Source organism: Mus musculus, chromosome Y (assembly GCF_000001635.26).
Source record: "Mus musculus strain C57BL/6J chromosome Y, GRCm38.p6 C57BL/6J".
Lineage (NCBI taxonomy): Eukaryota > Metazoa > Chordata > Mammalia > Rodentia > Muridae > Mus > Mus musculus.
The window spans coordinates 74,339,947-74,359,109 of NC_000087.7; positions in this window are offsets into that span (position 1 = coordinate 74,339,947).

Sequence of the window (19,163 nt, forward strand, 5' to 3'; positions counted from 1 at the left end):
AGAACAATTACATCTCAGGTAGGTACATGAGTATAGCTTATCTCTAAGTAAAAATAAAATGTCTACACATTATTATTTGTGGTTATAAGACAAGTGACATTGGCACTGTTAGACATTTTTTCCCTAAGAATACCTTACTGTTTTTTATTGTTGTAAGGATTCACCATGTCCAAAGAGCAAATTCCATAGCAAAGGTTTTATTCAGCTTATACTTCCACATTGCTGTTTATCACCAAATAAGTTGGGACAGAAACTGAAACAACACAGGATCCTGGAATCAGAGGCTCATTCATAGGCTATGGAGTGGTGATGCTTATTGTCTTGCTCCTCTAATCTTGCTTAGCTTGCTTTCTTAAAGAACCCAGGACTACCACCACAAGGATGTCAACACCCACAATGGAGTGGGTGCTCTCCCATCAATTAAGAAAATTCCTAACAGCTGGATCTTATGGAGGCATCTTCTCAACTGAGTCTCCTTCTCTTTGAAGACTCTAGATCTTGTCAAGTTGCTATGAAACCAGTGTGGCATTCTAAATATAGTTGGCCTATGAGGATGTGTGGCTTTGTAGGAGTAGGTCTGGCCTTGCTGGAGGAAGCATATCACTCTAGGGCTTTAAAGCTCTACCAGTGTGGAAGAGACCCTCCCTGTTTGCAAAATACATAGTTTTTCCTCGAAGCATTTGGATGAAGGTGCATAATCGAAACTTCCTCTCCACCACCATGTCTGCCTAGACAGTGCCATATTTTTTGCCTTGATGATCATGGAGTGAACCTCTGAACGTGTAATGAAATGTAGAAAAGCCCTAATGAAATGAGTCTCTTATGAGTGGCCTTGGTCATGGTGTCTTTTCACAGCAACTAATCACTAACTAATAGAATCAGTTACTGCAGAAACTCACAGATATTAAAATAAATCAACAATCGAGATTATTATCAAGTGCTAAAGCATGCAAACTTATTCTAGAGAGAAAAACTGTTATGAATGAGTCCATGGCATGCCTGTCTCAAAAAAGCAAAAGAAAAAAAAAGTAAGAAGGACCATTTCACAGTCATATCATCAATATTGATTGTCTCACTGTGTGAAATAGACAAGAAATGGATTAACATTAGATGTCAACCACTGGATGAATGGCTTAAAACGAGAGAGAGAGAGAGAGAGAGAGAGAGAGAGAGAGAGAGAGAGAGAGAGAGAGAGAGAGAGAGAGAGAGAGAAAGAGAGAGAAAGAGAGAGAAAGAGAGAGAGAAAGAGAGAGAGAATGAGGAGAGAGAAAAAATGAGAGAGAGTGAAAGAATGAGAAAGAGAGAGAAAGAATGAGAGAGAGATAGCCTGATGGGTTTTTGATACTTCAAGCCTCAGTGGCCAATATCCTCAGAAAATTACAAGCTGATAAGGAATTAGTTGAAGAACAATACCTTTTGGGTCATTTTCAACCTTCTGTATCTCCATGGAATACCCCATTTTTTTTTATCAGAAAGATGCATTTTCAATTAAAAGTACCTTCCTTGAAATTTTGATCTCATTTTTGGTACAAAGGACTCATAATCTAATTTTTTAAAAGAATCATATTTCCAAGTGGTGGTGGCAAACACCTTTAACCCCAGCACTCGAAAAGCAGAGACAGGTGAATTTCTAAGTTCGAGGCCAACCTGGTCTACAGGGTGATTTCCAGAACAACATGGCTACACAGAGAAACACTGTCATGAAAACTCAAAGAGAGAGAGAGAGAGAGAGAGAGAGAGAGAGAGAGAGAGAGAGAGAGAGAGAGAGAGAGAGAGAGAGAGTTTCTATACAGAGAACAAATATGAAAGGTTTTCAAACTGACTTTCATTTTCCAAGTATGGGAAGAACCCTAGAGTTAGTAACAAAGAACACAGAACACAACACATAGCAGACAAAAGTACAAAGCACACTCAAATAGAAAGAAAGGCATCAAAATAGTGAATGTGAGTACCTTTTTAATGGAGCACAAACACTCTCCCATTCTCCATGAGAACCCAATAAAATCCCTGTTGTCTCCAAAGACTTTGAGTAGGAATTCATCCAGTATCCTTTCTCTTCTATTTGGTTAGAGCTGACTCAAACCTGCAAGGTCCAGGACAGAAAAAATAGACTCCCTCATCCAATTTGGTATGTGTGTTTCCAGGTAATGTTACAGATCCTCACATGCTTAGACCACTAAAATAGAGCACATCTATTCTACCACAGTTACGGAAGGCAACATTGTAAAAATCAAGGGGCTGGCTAGTTTTCCTAGTTGCTGGCACTGTGGTTGGCAACCTGTAGGTTGCTAGTCCTTGTGACAAATTTCACAGGAGTTGTCTAAGACTATCTGTATGTCAGAAATGTATGTTACAATTCATATCAGTAGGACATTTCAGTTATGAAGCAGCAAAAAATAGTTTTACGGTTGGGGCACCACACAGCATAAGGAAGTATATATATGAAGGAACCGCAGTATTAAAAAGGTGGAGAACCACTCTATTGAACTTTGAAAACCGAAGCATGGTGTGCCTCCCAGACTGTCTTTGACATGAGTCTGAGATATACTTCTGACTCTGATCTTCTTGTTACCTTTTGTTTCTTGTGATCATATGGGGTTAACCTAGAAAGTATATTCAAATGCACTATGTGAGAGCATGTTCAGAATTCATTTTGTGAAGCAATGTGCTCTAGTATATTTAGGACAGAGCTGTCTTTGGGACCAGTCCTCTTCTGTATGCCTGTGTGTCATTCATTTTCTCTTTATTTGTTTATTGTTTTTTGTTTTTTAGAGGCAGGGATTCTCTGTTTAGCCCAGGTTGTCATGGAATTCAATCTGGAGATCAGGCTGGCCTTGAACTCATAAATTTGCCTGCCCCTGCCTCTGCCTACCAAGAGCAGGGATAAAAGGTATGCACCACTACACTGTCTTATTTATTATTCTGCTATTAACTTATTGTGTCTAGGTGGTTGTTTTCAATCTATTTTGTTTTATTTTATTTTATTTTATGAGGCATTTTCTTTATTTTCATTTCAAATGTTATCCCCTTCCCTGGTTTCCCCTCTGAAAACCCACTATGCCATCCCTCCTCTCAGTAATCAACAAAATACCCACTCCTACTTCCTAGTCCTGACATTCCCTTACACTGGGGTATAGAGCCTTCTCTTGAACAGGAGCTTCACCTCTCACTGGTGTCCAAATAGGCCATTCTCTGCTACATATGAAGCTGCAGCCATGGGCCCCGCCCTATGTACTCTTTGGTTGGTCTTTTTTTAATTGTATATTTTCTTTATATACATTTCAAATGATGTCCGTTTTCAGTTTCCCACCCTTCCAGAAACCCTCTATCCCATCCCCTCCCCACTGTTTCATGAGGGTCTTCCTCCATCTGGATACCCATTCCCACATCGCATTGTGGTGGCTAGCAAGGTTACCTCTCTGTCTCCTCATCATTCTACAGCATATTGGTGATCCTGTGGATGATGGGGAAAAGAACACTGGATTCTGACCATTGCAGAGTACCATCCAGTACATCAATCTCAAGCCACACGTGGGTACATCTTCCTCAAAAGTATCTTGTCCTGTTCATAGCAGCTAGTTGGCTATTTGTGTACCTGGGCCAAGATTGAGGTGTCTGCTACCTGCACAAGCACTTCCCAATACACTTTGGGGATCATCTGTGCCAGGAAGTCAGGGTTGAACTCCACAGGGTTTTTGAGGATTTAAGTGGCCTGCAGGCTCAGACAGAACACTTGCATGCCCACACCCCGCACATGTGAGTTTAGCAGGTTGTAGATTAGCAGTTTCACACTGTCACATTGGAGTTCTTGACAGGACTTATTTTTTTCATCATTAATTTAGTTATCTATTTACAATTTAAATGATAACTTCCTTCACAGTTTCCCATCAACAAATCCCCATTCCAATCCCCCTCTCCTCCCTTCTCTTTTGAAAAAGATTAGTTTGTGTTATTCTTCCACATCACACTCCATCACTGAGTGAAATCAGGGCAGGAACCCATGTAGGATTATAGGCAGGGTACATGGAGCAAGGCTGCTTATTGGCTTGTTTCTCAACACAGTTTTCTCAGCTTTTCTACTTACAAAATTTAAAAATGCCTTTTAACTTTTATTTTAATAACATATATGTATATATAAAAATGTTTTGTTTGCGTGAATGTCTGTGGGCCTTTTTTGTCCAGGGTTCACAGAGTCCATAAGAGGGAGCTTGGTCCCTTGATATTGGAGCTTCATGAGGCTGTGAGCTGCCACCTGAGTTCTGTGATTCAAATCCTGACCTTCTAAGAGAGCAGCCAGTTCTCTTAAACACTGACTCATTTTTCAAACACTACCCTCAGGTTGCTTTCTTATATATTTGATCACCATCTTTGCAGAGATAGCACCACTCACTGAGTACTGGATCCTCTCCCATCAACTGTTAATCAGCTGTCTCATGTGAGACTATGCCAGGGCCTAGCAAACACAGACGTGGATACTCACAGTCAGCTATTATATGGATCACAGGGCTCCCAATGGAGGACTAGAGAAAGTACACAAGAAGCTAAAGGAATCTGCAACCCTACAGATGGAACCACATTATTAACTTATCAGTACCACGGAGCTCTGGACTCTAGCTACATTTGTATCAAAAGGTGACCTAGTCAGCCATCACTGAAAGAGAGGCCCATTGGACAACCAAACTTTATATGCCCCAGTACAGGGCAACGCCAGAGCCAAAAAAGAAATGGGAATTGGTGGGTAGGGAACTGGGGAGGAGGGTATGGGGAACTTTTGGTGTAGCATTGGAAATGTAATTGAGGAAAATACGTACTAAAAATATTTTTTTAAAAAAGAAGGATTGAAGTATCAAAAAAAAAAACAAAAACAAAAACAAAAAAAAAAAACAAAAAAACAAAAAAAGGGAAAATATCCAACAGTCAAAACACACCCAGAACGACACAAATGGAATGTTTTCACCTATGTATGGAGTTAGCTTGTAAGGTTTATATATGTTTGTTTTTCATTTAGGGTAACAGAGATGAGCTATCTAGTAAGGAACCATAAAGAAGGAGGAGCTCTTCCAAGGAAGGGGAAGTAGAATATAGTGGTATAAAGGAATGAAGAAGACACTAAAATAGGAGGGTTAAATGTGGAGGGAAATATCAGGCCAAGCATCTGAGACTAGAAAGGTCATAAAACACTAAGTGAAAATCTGCCATCATAAATTTTGTTAAATAACCACAGCAGTAAAATGACTTCTCATGAATCCTAATGGCTCCACCCATATGTTAGTATATATGCCTCAGCCTTCATCAGAGGTGAGTTTCCTAGAAAACTGGTAATAATCACAGAAAGACACAACTGGACAATGCACAGAGAGTGAGAGACTCAGAGAATTAAAGATTAAAGAGGATGCCTTTATCGAGTTCTCTCCTTCAAGAATCAGGAATCTATACAAAGAAAAATCAGAAAAATAATCCTGACCATAGGTAGAGATAATGGATAGTATCAATGAATTGTATCATGGGTATTCCATGTTTTTTTTGCCTAATATACACTTAAGAATGAGTACATATTATGTGTGTTCTTGTTTTTGGGTGATGTTCTATAGGTATCTGTTAAATTCATTTGGCCCATAACTTCTGTTAGTTTCACTGTGTCTCTGAGTTCGATGGTAGGAGGATAAACAGGGAGATGGATACTTTCAGGTCACATAAGATGGAAAATTTAAAGAAAAATTTCTAAGAAAACAAATAAACATGGCTATAGCCTCATCTAATGTAGACAGATCCAATTTGAGGTTCCCTCTTCCCAGGTGACTTTAGCTTCATGTTAAGAATGCAAACACTTACTAGCACACACAGGTTAACATAAAAGCATTTACAGCCATGTATAAAAACATCACACAAATGAACTAAGATATTATGTGGACGTTCCATGGCATAAATTTCAGAAAGACATAATTTTTTTACAGTTTATCTCAGCTTTAAAGTGTAAATCCTCAAAGGAGGGCCATGGTCCAGTGCTGTTCTCAATAGACAGCTCCTGATTTTCTAAACTCACCTCTTATATTAATCTGTGAAGTCACCTCACAATCTCACATTTCTTCTGCACAGCATTAGAGATGCCAATTAAAACTAGACTTTGGAAGTATATTAATAAGTTGGCCTTATCTTCATATTCCCTGCCCTTAATCATGGGAAAATCGCCCAGACTAGATGTCTCAGCCATTCTCACTGACAGTTTTCCTGGTAAATAGGTGTTTGAGAGAAAGAAGTTATTTTAAGACCCAACCAGTTTAGTTTATCAGGATATTTGAAATGAAGCTGGCATCATTTGGCACAAAAAATAAAGAGAGTCTCCTGTTTTGTGGAGAACTGAGAGAGAATTAGGGACTGGGCCCAGGAGGGTAAGTGACTATCTTTAAGGAGAGTCAGTCCAGACCTGGAGGCTGGGTCTGACAGCATGCAGAGGAGTGCAGTTCAATTCCCAGCAGCTTCCTGGAAGGAGCACTGTTTCTCTTCAAAATGTGACAGGGATGGCACCCACAAGGGGGCAGAATGCAGTGGTGTTCTAGACTTCTTTTGAGCCATCATGGTACTGATTACCACTCTTTCACTTGCTATTACAGATGAGCAAACTCAATAGGGTGACAAGTAAGATCTGCTGACACCAGAATCTCTAATTGCAAAACCCTTACAGGGAATGCCAGCTTCCCTCCATGCTTGGAATAAAAAGAAAGGATTGGGCTCACAGGACTAAGCATCCTCTGACTAGCTTTTAGAGAAGAGGCTGCACTGAAGTCCAAAATTGAGACTTTGGTGTTTACTGAGAGTTTAAAAGCTAAGAACCTGTAACATTTGCTCTGTGGTACTGAAAAATATTGTTATGAAAAGTGTAGGAGAAAATAAAGATGAACATGTAGCTTAAGGAGCACCATTACCCTGATAGAACATCAGGAACCTGACATTCATTTAATACACTGAAATACCCTCCAAATCCCAAAAAAACCCTCCTCAAGTGTACATTACAAGTTTCTGCTCCGGCTCATAAGATACAAGTCTTCAAGAAAACACAATATGGCACTAGTCAGAAAAAAAAAGTCATTTATTGATCAACTTGCCTTATTGACAAAAAATATCAGCAATGGGTTGACGTTGCTTAGCACCTACATAAATTTGGAGTAAATAGAAATAAAATTTCAGTAACAGATCAGGAGTACAATAAAAACATTATAATGTTACAGTAATATGGAGAGAAATAACTAGTGTTAAAGAATTCAAAACCCTGTCTAAGCTAGAGATGTGACTCGATGGTAGTGTTTGATTTACATACATGCTAAACCCACCACCAGAAAAGAAAAACAAAACAGACACCAAAAAAAAGATACTCACAATTCAGTTTATCTGTTTGTTGTGAGTAAATCCACAGCAAATATGAATGGTTAACAACACAGGAAGGTATTATGCAAAGGAAGTCACACACACTCACCCTCATGCACACACACACACACACACACACACACACAAGGAAAAAGAACACAGAAGAAAAAAGAACAGTCCAGTCAGGAAGCTATTGAAGAGAGTCCTTTAAAACTTATGATAAAGAAGATAAAGTGTATTTCTTCACAATTGGTGGTTTCTGGTGGACAGTAATTAAGGATTCATTTTTATAGTTGGTGTTTGATATTTTCTAGGATCTTCTTTTTATAACCCCTAACGCTAGATAGAACAGAAATAAGGGTATATTAGAGAGAGGAATTAGAAAATCTCTGAATTTAATTTTTTTCCTTGTTCTTCTCCTTTAATTATGGCTACTAACAAACCACAACCAACTTGTGTAACCAACCACCAACCACCAGACTAAAAGTACAAGTTTTGACAATAAATCTTGTGCAAAGTTAATGCAGCAGGAGTTCTTCACTAATGGATGTTGTGAGTATGTAAATATAGTATTCCACCAAAGACTTACTAACTCTGATTTCTATACTTCTTGCAGTCAGCTGTTTACTATTTTAATATTAGTCATACCTGTTCTATGCAGTGCCATGTGTGTTGATGAAAATAATTTTCATCTCGGGAACACAAATGAAATGCAAATATTGTGTGTAAATCTCTGTTAGTGTTACTTCATGAACATGATTTATCCATGGAGTTACAGTACTAATGCTCTGTGCATTCAGTATACTGTGTTTGTGATGATAAAGAGTCTCACCGTCGATAACACACACACACAGGACACACTCAGATCTTTCTGCAGCATAGCTTTAATCCATCTCAAGAGAAAGATGATTAGCTTTTGGGCGAGGAGGCTTAGAACACAGGAAACTCGGTCCTTAAATAGACCACAAGAAGTGTTAGAGACATATTTCACCCTAAGGGCTGCTCACTATCAGCCCATATGACGCCACAGAACAGGAAGGGCACAAAGAATGGAAAAATACCCCAGCACATACAAAGACTATTTCTTTACCAGTTAGAACAACGGATGTCCGCGCCATCTTGTAATGGAGATTGAAAGGGCAGCTCCTCACAGTATACATTCAGTGTACATAGCTAGATATTCCTACTTAGTATTTTATGATATACTATACATAACATACAGTGTATACTTAGAAGATGAATCCAGTACAGGATTTTTAAAAAGTTGTGTGAGAGCTTTGTGATAATATATATATATATATATCTTAATAGACTTGGCTGAGTTTCTGGAGCCATTTATGTGTTCTTTTCCAATGAATCATAATTTCCTTTTATTCTGTGACTGGGAGAGACAGACTTATTATAAGAAAGAAAACCATTAGCCTGGGATCTCTCCTATTATAAGTATTCCTTGGGTCTGGGTGGCCAATTAGACAGAAACCATGTCTTGGTATACTGGTTGTAATCTGAGAAATTTGTTGCAACCAATCACTCCATCTCTCAGGACACTTGAGTTAATGTAACTTCCTAAAAGGTCTAAAAATTAGAAAGACACACACTAGGTACATGCACACCACACATTCTGACTCTGTCTCTGATTCTGAATCTCCCTTTGACTGTCCCTGTGACTCTGCCTGCCCTTCCTTTTCTCCTTCTTCATTCTCTATCTCAGCCTGTGTCTCAACCTCTGCATCTGTGTCTGCCTGTGTTTTTTCCTTTTCCTCTTCTTTTGCTTGTGCAGCTGCCTATTCATTAGTGCTGAGATATCATGCAGAATAATGTAGTTTTAGAACTGATCTACTGTGGAATTTGTTTTACCTCAACACTAGGTGCCTGTCTACCTACTACTAAAACCATTTAATTGAATTTGAATCTTCAATATAATCAGAGATGTATCCAAATTCATAGGGCAACAATTGCTATGTAACTGTCTGATGCTCATCGGTCACTGCACTGTTTTGAACAAAGAGTTTTTTAGTCAGAAGTTTAAGCACAGGCAGATAACATTATTGCAAGCATACAGTCCTGTCTTGATTTCAATGAGGTAAAAATTGGGACCCAAATCTACCAAATGATGTAATGGATTCTTTCTGTTTTCAACTTTCAGGTTTTAAACTGTGTTATCTAGGGAAGTCTGGACAACACCTTAATCAGAGCTGGTAAGTGGAGACAGGAACTGAAGCAAAGACTATGGAAGAACTCTGGCTTACTCTCCTCCAGGTCATTGGGATGTGGGGTCCTAGGTGGTGTAAAACAGAAAAGAAAGAAAAAATAAGTATCAAATATATCAAAATTTTTGACCTACATCCACATTTTGAGGTCCTCTCCTAATAGTATGTGTGATCATTTGGAAATCAAGTTTTATATGGCAATAGGTAAACCGTAGAATTTTCATTATTTCTATTTTATGAATGTTTTACCTGAAGGGGTGTGTCTGCTGCCTGTGCACTAAACTGGACCGTGTAGAGATCAGAAGTTAGATAGTATTAGATCCCCTGAAACAGCACTTACCTGTGGCTGTGACAAACAAGATGGGCCCTGGTAATTGAATCCTGGAACCTGTGCACAGGGGCCAATGATCTTATACTCTAAGCCATGAGCGAAAAATGGTGTAGGAATACAATCTTTCTCAAAAGGTCCAAATTCATCTAAGAGTAAATTAATTCTTATAAGGCTCTCTTAAAAAATCACCACCACTACAGCAAGAAAAAAATAGATAAAGAGAGAGAAATCTGAATAGGATGTTTGTGATCTGTGGTGAATTCTGACCAAGAGTAAGCTAATACACTATATAAAGCTGTACTGAGAAGCATTAAGAAGGCATTTATCTCACTCTGAACAGGGCTAAGGTTGTTTCGACTTTATTGGCTTTATTCTTCTGGAGATTCTTGTCAGGAATTGCGAGCATTTACCAGACCACAACAGGAAACCTTCCATATGTCTCCTTTGGTGTCTGGGCATAGGATATGTGAGATGCATCAAGACTGATTAAAGGTCATGTTCCCTAGATGTGAAACTGTTTCCAGGAATACGATGATATACAAAAGGTCAGCTCCAGAATACATAGCATCAGGTCTTTCTTGGCCAATTAAAATTGGAGCCAAAATCTCAAGAGACAATGTATGTATTGGACAGACTTGCTGCTATCACACAGGTCATGGCTTCAATTTCTAGCAATTACATTGTGACTGTTTCTCTGTCTCTCTATCTGTCTCTCTGTCTCTCTGTCTCTCTGCCTCTCTCTCTTTCCTTCTAACTTTCCCACTCTCTGTATTGCTATCTCTCTGTATCTCAGTCTCAGTCTGTGTTTCTCTCTTTCCCTCTCACTCCCTGCCCCCCTTTCTTTCTCATCCTCCCTGTAATTCCAGCAGCATATGCTGCTGTATCCTCTTCTGTCCTCTGATGTATTACATATATGAAGTGTCCATGCAAACTGTAATGTTAGCAAACAACCATATCTGCCTTCGCAGATTGAAAAAAAAAATAAATAATGTCTAGATTAGGAGTCTCAATCATCTGTGAAAGATAGGAGAGAGTGATCACTGCATGTCACCTCATTTAGAAACAGAGTACCCAAGGAATAGAGCCTACTCCCCACACCCATGGAATGAACACCACATGCAAGAGGAGGGATTTTGGAAGAGGAACTCATTCCTGGTCTTTCCAAGAGGAGTGTTTTGGTGGGTGAGCACATCAACAGAACAGAGTTCTCACAGCATGTAATTGCCCCCTCCCACCAGAAACCAAAGTCACCTTGGTGGGACCAGGAGCAGTTCACCTGCCTCTTCAGGTTGCTTTTGTTTAACTGCCTTTGGAGACAACAGTTGGAGCTGCTGCTACCTGCTGGAAAGTTGGCTTCTAATGGGACAATTCATTGGTCTGTAGAATTCAAACAATTTTGGACCCTATGAAAGTAATGGATTGTCCAAATGCTCCCGGACTGAGAATCTTAGGGAAGCTCTAGGTTTTTTCTTAATCTGTAATGTCATTTAGACATTAGAGCAAGCAGAGATGATTTGCTCCTTCTCTTAGGCAATCAGATTTTATTCTGGAAGACAAACGTTGTGAGCCTTGAGAGGGTTTGCTGGAGGAGAAGGGATATTGACAGTGCTCTACCCAACCTGCAAGGCACACAGCTAGACCTTGTTCCCTCTGATGCATAGAAGTGTCTGATGGTATTAGATGGGATTCTTGATGAGGACAGAATCTGAGGAAAGGTTCCTGGTAGAGAAATGAAGTGCAGTTATACAACCTAGAAAGTATATACCATTGATCATTGTGAGCCTGAAACAGAAAGCACCCAAGCATTGGACCTAATGTATGATTGGTGAAACAGATTGAAGAGATTTTGTTTGTTTTGAATTCTCTGTATAGGTATGGATACATTATCTCATGGGAGGGGGAGTGTGGATTCCCTGTGGTTACTAAAATAGAAGAAGTTGTAAACAGCCAATGGAAATGTGGCAAGTCCAAGTGTATGCTGTGCATGAGCTGCCAGTGTTCAGAAATGCTGAGCCATCACTTCAGATTCAATAAGATATTTAAAGAAGAAAACCAGAAGAAAAAACTTAAGGGGACTGTTGTGAATTTTAATGAGACATTTTTAATTATTTTTACTGATTTATATAACATATGCCAAATGGTGTGTCCAGTCTTTTAAACATGGCTTGATTGTTCCTTTCAAAGTATCTTGATTATTACTCCCAGAGACAGGATTTACAATCTGTACATTCAAATTCTTATTTGTACTTTCCAATTCCTCCCTGTTTCTTTTTTTTTTTTTTCCTCTGGAACTGGATATTTCTGTATAGTCCTAGATTTCTGTGCTTTCCTGTGCAGATCAGCAGAGAATTCATCTCTAACTGGTTTTGATTCCCATATCCTGAGATTAAAGTCCTTTCTAAGCAGATCTCAACACCTTTTTTTAAATTTTTCTGTCTCACAGTTCTTGAAGAATAGATGGGGGAGCAGAGAAAATTTCACCCCAAAAAATTGGCAATTAGTGGCTGCAGGTGTGAGGGCCAGTTTTCTTCATAGATTTGGCTCCTCAGAGGCTGCCCATGTTCCAGTGGATGTGTTTCCCTAACCCCACATATGTAGTCAGCACTAAATTCACTCAGTGGTCTTTATTAAAATGTGCATGGAATTAAAGCTAAAAGTGATACAGGAGAAATGGAGAGCAATTCAAGGAGGAGAAGATGGGGATGGATTTACTCAAACTCATTATGTTTATGTACAAAGTTCTTCAGCAAAACATTTAAAACTAAGTAAGTAAGTAAATAAGTAAATAAGTAAGTAATAAGCAAGCAAGCAAGTAAGTAAAAAATAAATATATGAGTAAATAAACAAATATATTTTTATGCAATATCACGTGCAATAGGCATGAAAGTGTGTGTGTGTGTGTGTGTGTGTGTGTGTGTGTGTGTGTGTGTGTGTGTGTGTCTTTGTGTGTGTGTCTTTGTGTGTGTGTGCATACATGCATACAGGAGTGTTTGCAGGTATGTAGCAGTTTGATGATTAGAATATCCTTGGCCCATGGGAAGTGGCACTATTAGCAGATGTGGCCTTGATCATTGTGTAGGCTGGCTTTTATCTAGTGCTCAAACTCTGCCCAGTGATGAAGAGAGATGCTTTTCCTTGCTGCTTTGGCCACAAGCTTCCTCCTGTATGCTTTCAGATTAAGATATAGAAAACTTCTTTCCTTCTACATCACCCCTTCTACCTGGATGTTGCCATGCTTCCCACCATGATAATAATGTACTGACCTGACCCTCTAAAACTGTAAGACAACCTCTATTAAATTTTCCTTTATAAGAGTTGCCTGAGTCATGGTGTCTCTTCACAGCAATGAAACCCTATCAAACATAGGCAGAATCTTAGCCTGATTTTTAATGTTTTCAAGATGATTACAGCCAACATGCAAGCACAAAGTAAAGATGATGAAGGAGTCTTATTTTCACATTGTTTCTTTATGTTTGAATGAAAGCTGGGGATTGGAAGAATTGGAGAGTGATGGAAAGGAGAAAGTAAGAATGCAAAGACCTGTTGGGCTCCTGCCACTTGCTTTTGCATTCAATATTTCAAATTTTAAAACAACAACCAACAACAATAACAAACAATGACAGGACGCCCATATAACAGACTGAGAGAGAAGAAACCAAAGGACATGACCTACTTGTACCTCACTTTCCAGCTAATGTCTGGTGTATTGAGCCGATGGATTTTGCTGTCAAACCCTGATGATTAATTCCTAGATTGGGTCCACTAACACAATGATGAATGAAACTGTGGCCAATACGGACAGACTATTGTTTTTTTATCCTGTACAATCAAACCAGTAGGAAAATAACAAGCACAACTTACATATATGTATATTTGTTTTTTCACACTTACAATTGGAATTGTTACTATATATCCCGGTTCTTTGCATTTTATCTCCATTAGTGTGTTGTTTTCACTCTTTACTTGCTGCATAGAAAACTGCTTCGTTTACACTATGTTTCATTTAGGGTGCACAATGGAAGCTAAAGACTAACTCCATCCATTACAAAGCAGGGCTCTCTGTCCTTTTTCCTGAATTGAAATGAAACTATTTTCAAAAAGTATTTTACACATGCCTGGTTCAGTTTCATTAAGATTGGGTGTGAAATTTTCCCACAGTCTCAGGTGTCTCAAACTAGTGGAACAGTCTAGCAAGTTTGTGGAACATTTGGGACTGTTCCCTAGCAGAAATAGGTTACTTTGGCATAATTGAGGGCGCTGGCTATTTCTGACCTAACTCTTGGCTGCTTATTCCACAAAAGTGTAAGAAGGCCCCATGCTGGCCCTCAATGAAACAGATCAACATTTTGTTTCCTGCCATGCTGTCCCAGTCATGACAGTTTGTCCCCGGTGAGTGTGTGCTCTAAATATCTCTTCTTGGACATTGATTGTATCAGGAGTTTTGACCCCTTGATATAAAAATAATTATTGTAATTGTAATCTCTGCTTGTGTGTTTTGTGACATATAGAAGGCTGTCAATTTCGCCTACATGAATTTTTAATGTGTGTTTTTTTCTTTCATATTTAAAATTGTTCTCAATTTTCATAAGAGTTTCAGCACAACCTTCACATTTAGGGACACAATCTTCCAAATGGCTACTCCTCTGGATCTCAGTAAATGGGAATATTCCATAGCTTCATGGCCTGACTGATAATTGTCAATTGTTTCTATTTCCATTTTTAGATTATGGATGGTTTTGTTCTGCTCCTTCACCTGTTTGATTGTGTTTTCCTGAATCTATTTAACAGATTTTTGTGTATCCTCTTTAAGGACTTCTACATGTTTATCTGTGTTCTCCTGCATTTCGTTAAGAGAGTTACTAATGTCCTTCTTAAAGTCCTTCATCATCACTATGAGAAGTGACTTTAGATCCATGTCTTACTTTTAGGGTGTGTTGGGGTTCCACTTGATATGGTGCAAGTGTTGGGTGCTGATTATTCCAAATAACTTTGGTTTCTCTTGCTTATTAACTTATCCTTGCCTCTCACCATCTGGATATCTCAAGTGCTACATGCCCTGGCTACATCAGACTGTCCTTCCTGTGATATTGGTTGTGTCATAACTCTTCAAAGTCTAGCTGTCTCTGTGATCCTGTTATTACGGTATACTCTGATTATGAGATGCTGGGTGTGTCTGACATCCTGGGAGTCAAGCTGCCCTTGGAACCTTGAGATCCTGGTGTGACTAAGCTCCTAGGATCCTGGGATCCTCTGACCCTGGCCATATTAGATCTTCAGGTAGTGGAGCTTCCTCTGGGTGTTATGGGGCTGGCTGCTGAGTTTGCATCCAAGGACTGCTCAGGGCCCTGTCCCAGACAGAATGGATGCAATCCATACCACTGGTCTGGTGGAGTTCCTGCATGCCTGTGTCTTTCTGGTACCCTCTACTCCAGGTGTTGGGGAATGATGTTGTGTCTTCCTCTTGTCTGATCATCGGATCCTATGAATGTTAGATGATTGGCAGTGGAGTTGCCTCCGGGTGTTATAAGGCTAGCTACAGAGTTTGCATGCAAGGTCTACTCAAGGTTTTGGCTCCAGAAATAAAATATTTTTAAATGATGTTTCTTGTAAACTTACCTGTCTCCAAAAGTACCTGAAATATTTTTACAGGGATTGATTTAATCTCATAAATTGATTAAGGAAATATGACATCTTGATGATTTTGATATATCCTAACAGGAAAAAAATAATGGACATCTCCCACTAAGTAAAAAATATTTCGGAAGCCAGGTGGTGGTGGCACACACCTTTTATCTCAGTTTTTGGAAGGCAGAGGTAGGCAAATCTCAGTTTGAGGACATTCTAGTCTACAAAGTAAGTTTCAGAATTGCCATATATAATAATAATAATAATAAAATAAATGAAAAACACAGTATTGAAAAGGAATGATAATTTTAAATTATGTACATATGTGCCACATGTCCCTGTGTACATATGTGAATACACTTAAGTTGTTTTTTTCAATTAGATGTTTTCTTCATTTAGATTTCAAATGCTATCCCAAAATTCCCCTGTATGTTCCCCCAACCCTTCCCCTTACCCACTCACTCTCATGTCGTAGGCCTGGCATTCCCCTGTTCGAGAGCATCAATAATAATGGGAACAGAGAGAAGCGGCTGAGCCTGGAAACCAGAGAGGGGGCTAATCATGGCACTCAGTTTGCAGTTTAGTTTGTTTCAAGAAACAAATATACTTTCTATCAATGAGGTTTGTAAATGAACAGGAAATATTTTCATCTCTCAGACTGGAAGGTGTTTATTTTATAGTGTTTATAGATATTTTGGGACTATTTTATTATAAGCAATTAAAGCCAGGTAAGTTTTTACATACCTGTAATGGTACTAGCATGGAATGCTGAACCTCAACACTCTAGACCTTCCTGGAGAATACAAAACATACTAACTGCCTATCTCAAAAATCAAATGAAATGAAATAAAATTAAACCAATGTACCTTTGGTATTTGTATATCATCCCTTTGGAAACTAATAAGATAATGAATCAAAAAAATAAACTTCAATTATTTTATTAGTCATAAACATAATTAGAAATGATAAGAAGGTTAAAAAATCAATACAGATAGGGGAAGGGAGAGACATGGGTGGGAAATGGGACAAGAAGGAGAATAGAGGAATTTTATCAGGTACTGTGGTTGTGGGAAACAGGACTGAATTGATGAAGACCAGCGAAAAGAATGGAAACAGGCAACTTTGTGAAGGAGGAAATGAGAAAACGCTCTAGAGTATACCAGAGACCTGGGATGTGAGAGACTCTCAGGAATTAAAAAAAAAAAAAAAAAAAAAAAAAAAAAAAAAACAAAAACATTAGATGAAATGCCCTCCAGTGGGGAGAGTGGAATTGTAGAGTTCTCCTCCCAGCAATCCTCTCCTGTATGTGTGTTGGAGGCCTCATATCAGCAGGTGCATTCTGTCTCTTTGTTGGGCCACAATTTCAGACATCTTGGGGGAACACTTCAATTGAGACAGGTATCCTACCACAGGGATGCCCTCTTCTTTAATATCTTTGACCTCATTAATTCAACAACAGGGGTCAGATGCTTCAATCCATTGATTGGGTGAAAATATCTGCATCTGAATCATAAAGCTGCTATTTGGGTCACTAGGAATATTTCTTAAACTTGTTGCAGTGGGTATAATAGCTAATAAATAAAAAAAATCTCTAAAAATATATATTGTATATTGTAACAGAAATAAAATGTTGGTTCTAAGGCCCCTGTTTGCATTCAGTTCAAGATACAGGCATTAATCTGTGTTTCTCTGTGTTTCTTATAATGATTGTGGGTAACTGAAATAAGCAAAGCTAAACCAAACCAAACCAAAAGAAACAACCGTGTCTATACATTGTCTTTTCTTCTACTGATTCACAAGTTGTTAAAGTCCATGCTCTTGGATGTAACTACAGTTTGGAATTGTCCTCCCCCTACTCTGACTCAGAATAACAGTTTGCATGAGCTCAGATACCTTACTTTGTAATCTGAGTGCATGTGTGATTTAGATATTAGTTGATTGCTAAGAGAAAGCACAAACTGTGTAGGAAAGTGAATGAATGTTGCAGATGACATGCCAATATCATCCCCTTTGTAGGAGAGAATATAAGAGAATCTTTATTCATACTAAGTGTTAGAGGAATATATATATTGAGAGAGAGAGAGAGAGAAAGAGAGAGAGAGATATTTCATCACATAGAATAGAATATTGTAGAGCACTGATATCAATTTTAGTACTTATATTATATATTGCTTTTGCAGAAGACCTGCTTGCAGTACACAGCCTCTGTATGTTTCTGAATTCAGATACTTGTAATATTAATGCTAGGATGACTGTACTTATGAAGAAATAATGAGCAGGTGAAACAGTGAGATGCAGATGTATGCAAACAACCAATGGACAGAATCTGCAGAACCATTGGTTTAATTTGAGAAAGACTGAAGGAGGCTGACAGGACCAGTTGTCTCAAATACTATGGACCTAGAATTCTCCCAAATGCTAGACAACCAAACAGGCAGCATATATGAACTATCAGAAGGTCTCTAAAACATACACAGAAAAAAATCTGCTTGATCTCTATTCAATCAGAAATGATGTACCAAATTCTCAACAAACTAGAGACATCAAGGTGTTTAGAGATCCGGTAGGATGGGGACTTGCCCTTGGAGACAGGGGATGGGCAGTAGATATGGGATGTGGAACAGTAGGAAGGTGGACAATGAATGAACTAATTAATAAAAAATAATAGTGCCACATAATCAGGTCCCCTATACTCTAATTCTGCAATCGGAATCCAAGAAAACTCACATGTTCCAATAATAACATACTCAAAAAAATTAAATATATATAACTGAAATGTCATGATTTTCAACGTTATTTTACAAAGAAATTCACTGGAACAAAGATTTTCTTTGGTTGAACTCATTTACATGCATTTGCTCTCCTAGTGTACCGAAAATATAGGTTATTCTCCATATAAATGGCCAAAAATCTACTAACGTAGCTTTCATCTGGATACACTCCAATTTTATCTTTCATTAGAATGTAATCTGGATTCATTTGGACATAAATTAAATTTATATTTAAAATTCATTTAGTTGGTGTAAGGTGGAGGTAAGATAAAATATCAGGGTCATGTTGGTTTTCATTTCTCTACTGATATGATCATTGATTTCAATAAACAATACCCTGCTGGGGGCTGAGAAGATGGCTCAGTGGAGTTCATGTATTCTCAGCACCTCTGTAAAATTCCAGGCATGTCTATTCATATCTGCAACACTGTGGGGTGGAGACAGGTAGATATCCCAATAGTGTATTGGACAGTCAAACTAGTCAAAATGGTGAGAGGCTTTCACTCTAAGAGAGCAAGTGTTGAAGATATTCTACTCATTACTGAACATATGTGTATGTGTGACATCAGACTTGGGAACAGACACTGCACTCATATACAGACACTAATCACCCTACCATACCACCCATAAAACCTTGAGTTCCGCAGATCTATAACCCATGTGTCTCTAAGTATGAAATACGAAGTTTTATATTCTCATTGTCTTGTTAATTCTGTTTTCTGTCAAATGCTAGAAGCTAAACCAATGTATTCTCAGACTCTGGATGGTACGTCATAACTTTTGGTCTTTCTGGAATAGCAACCAACTATCAGCAGAGACACTTTTCAATTTACCCTGGCTTACAGGTTCAGAAATTCAGTCCAT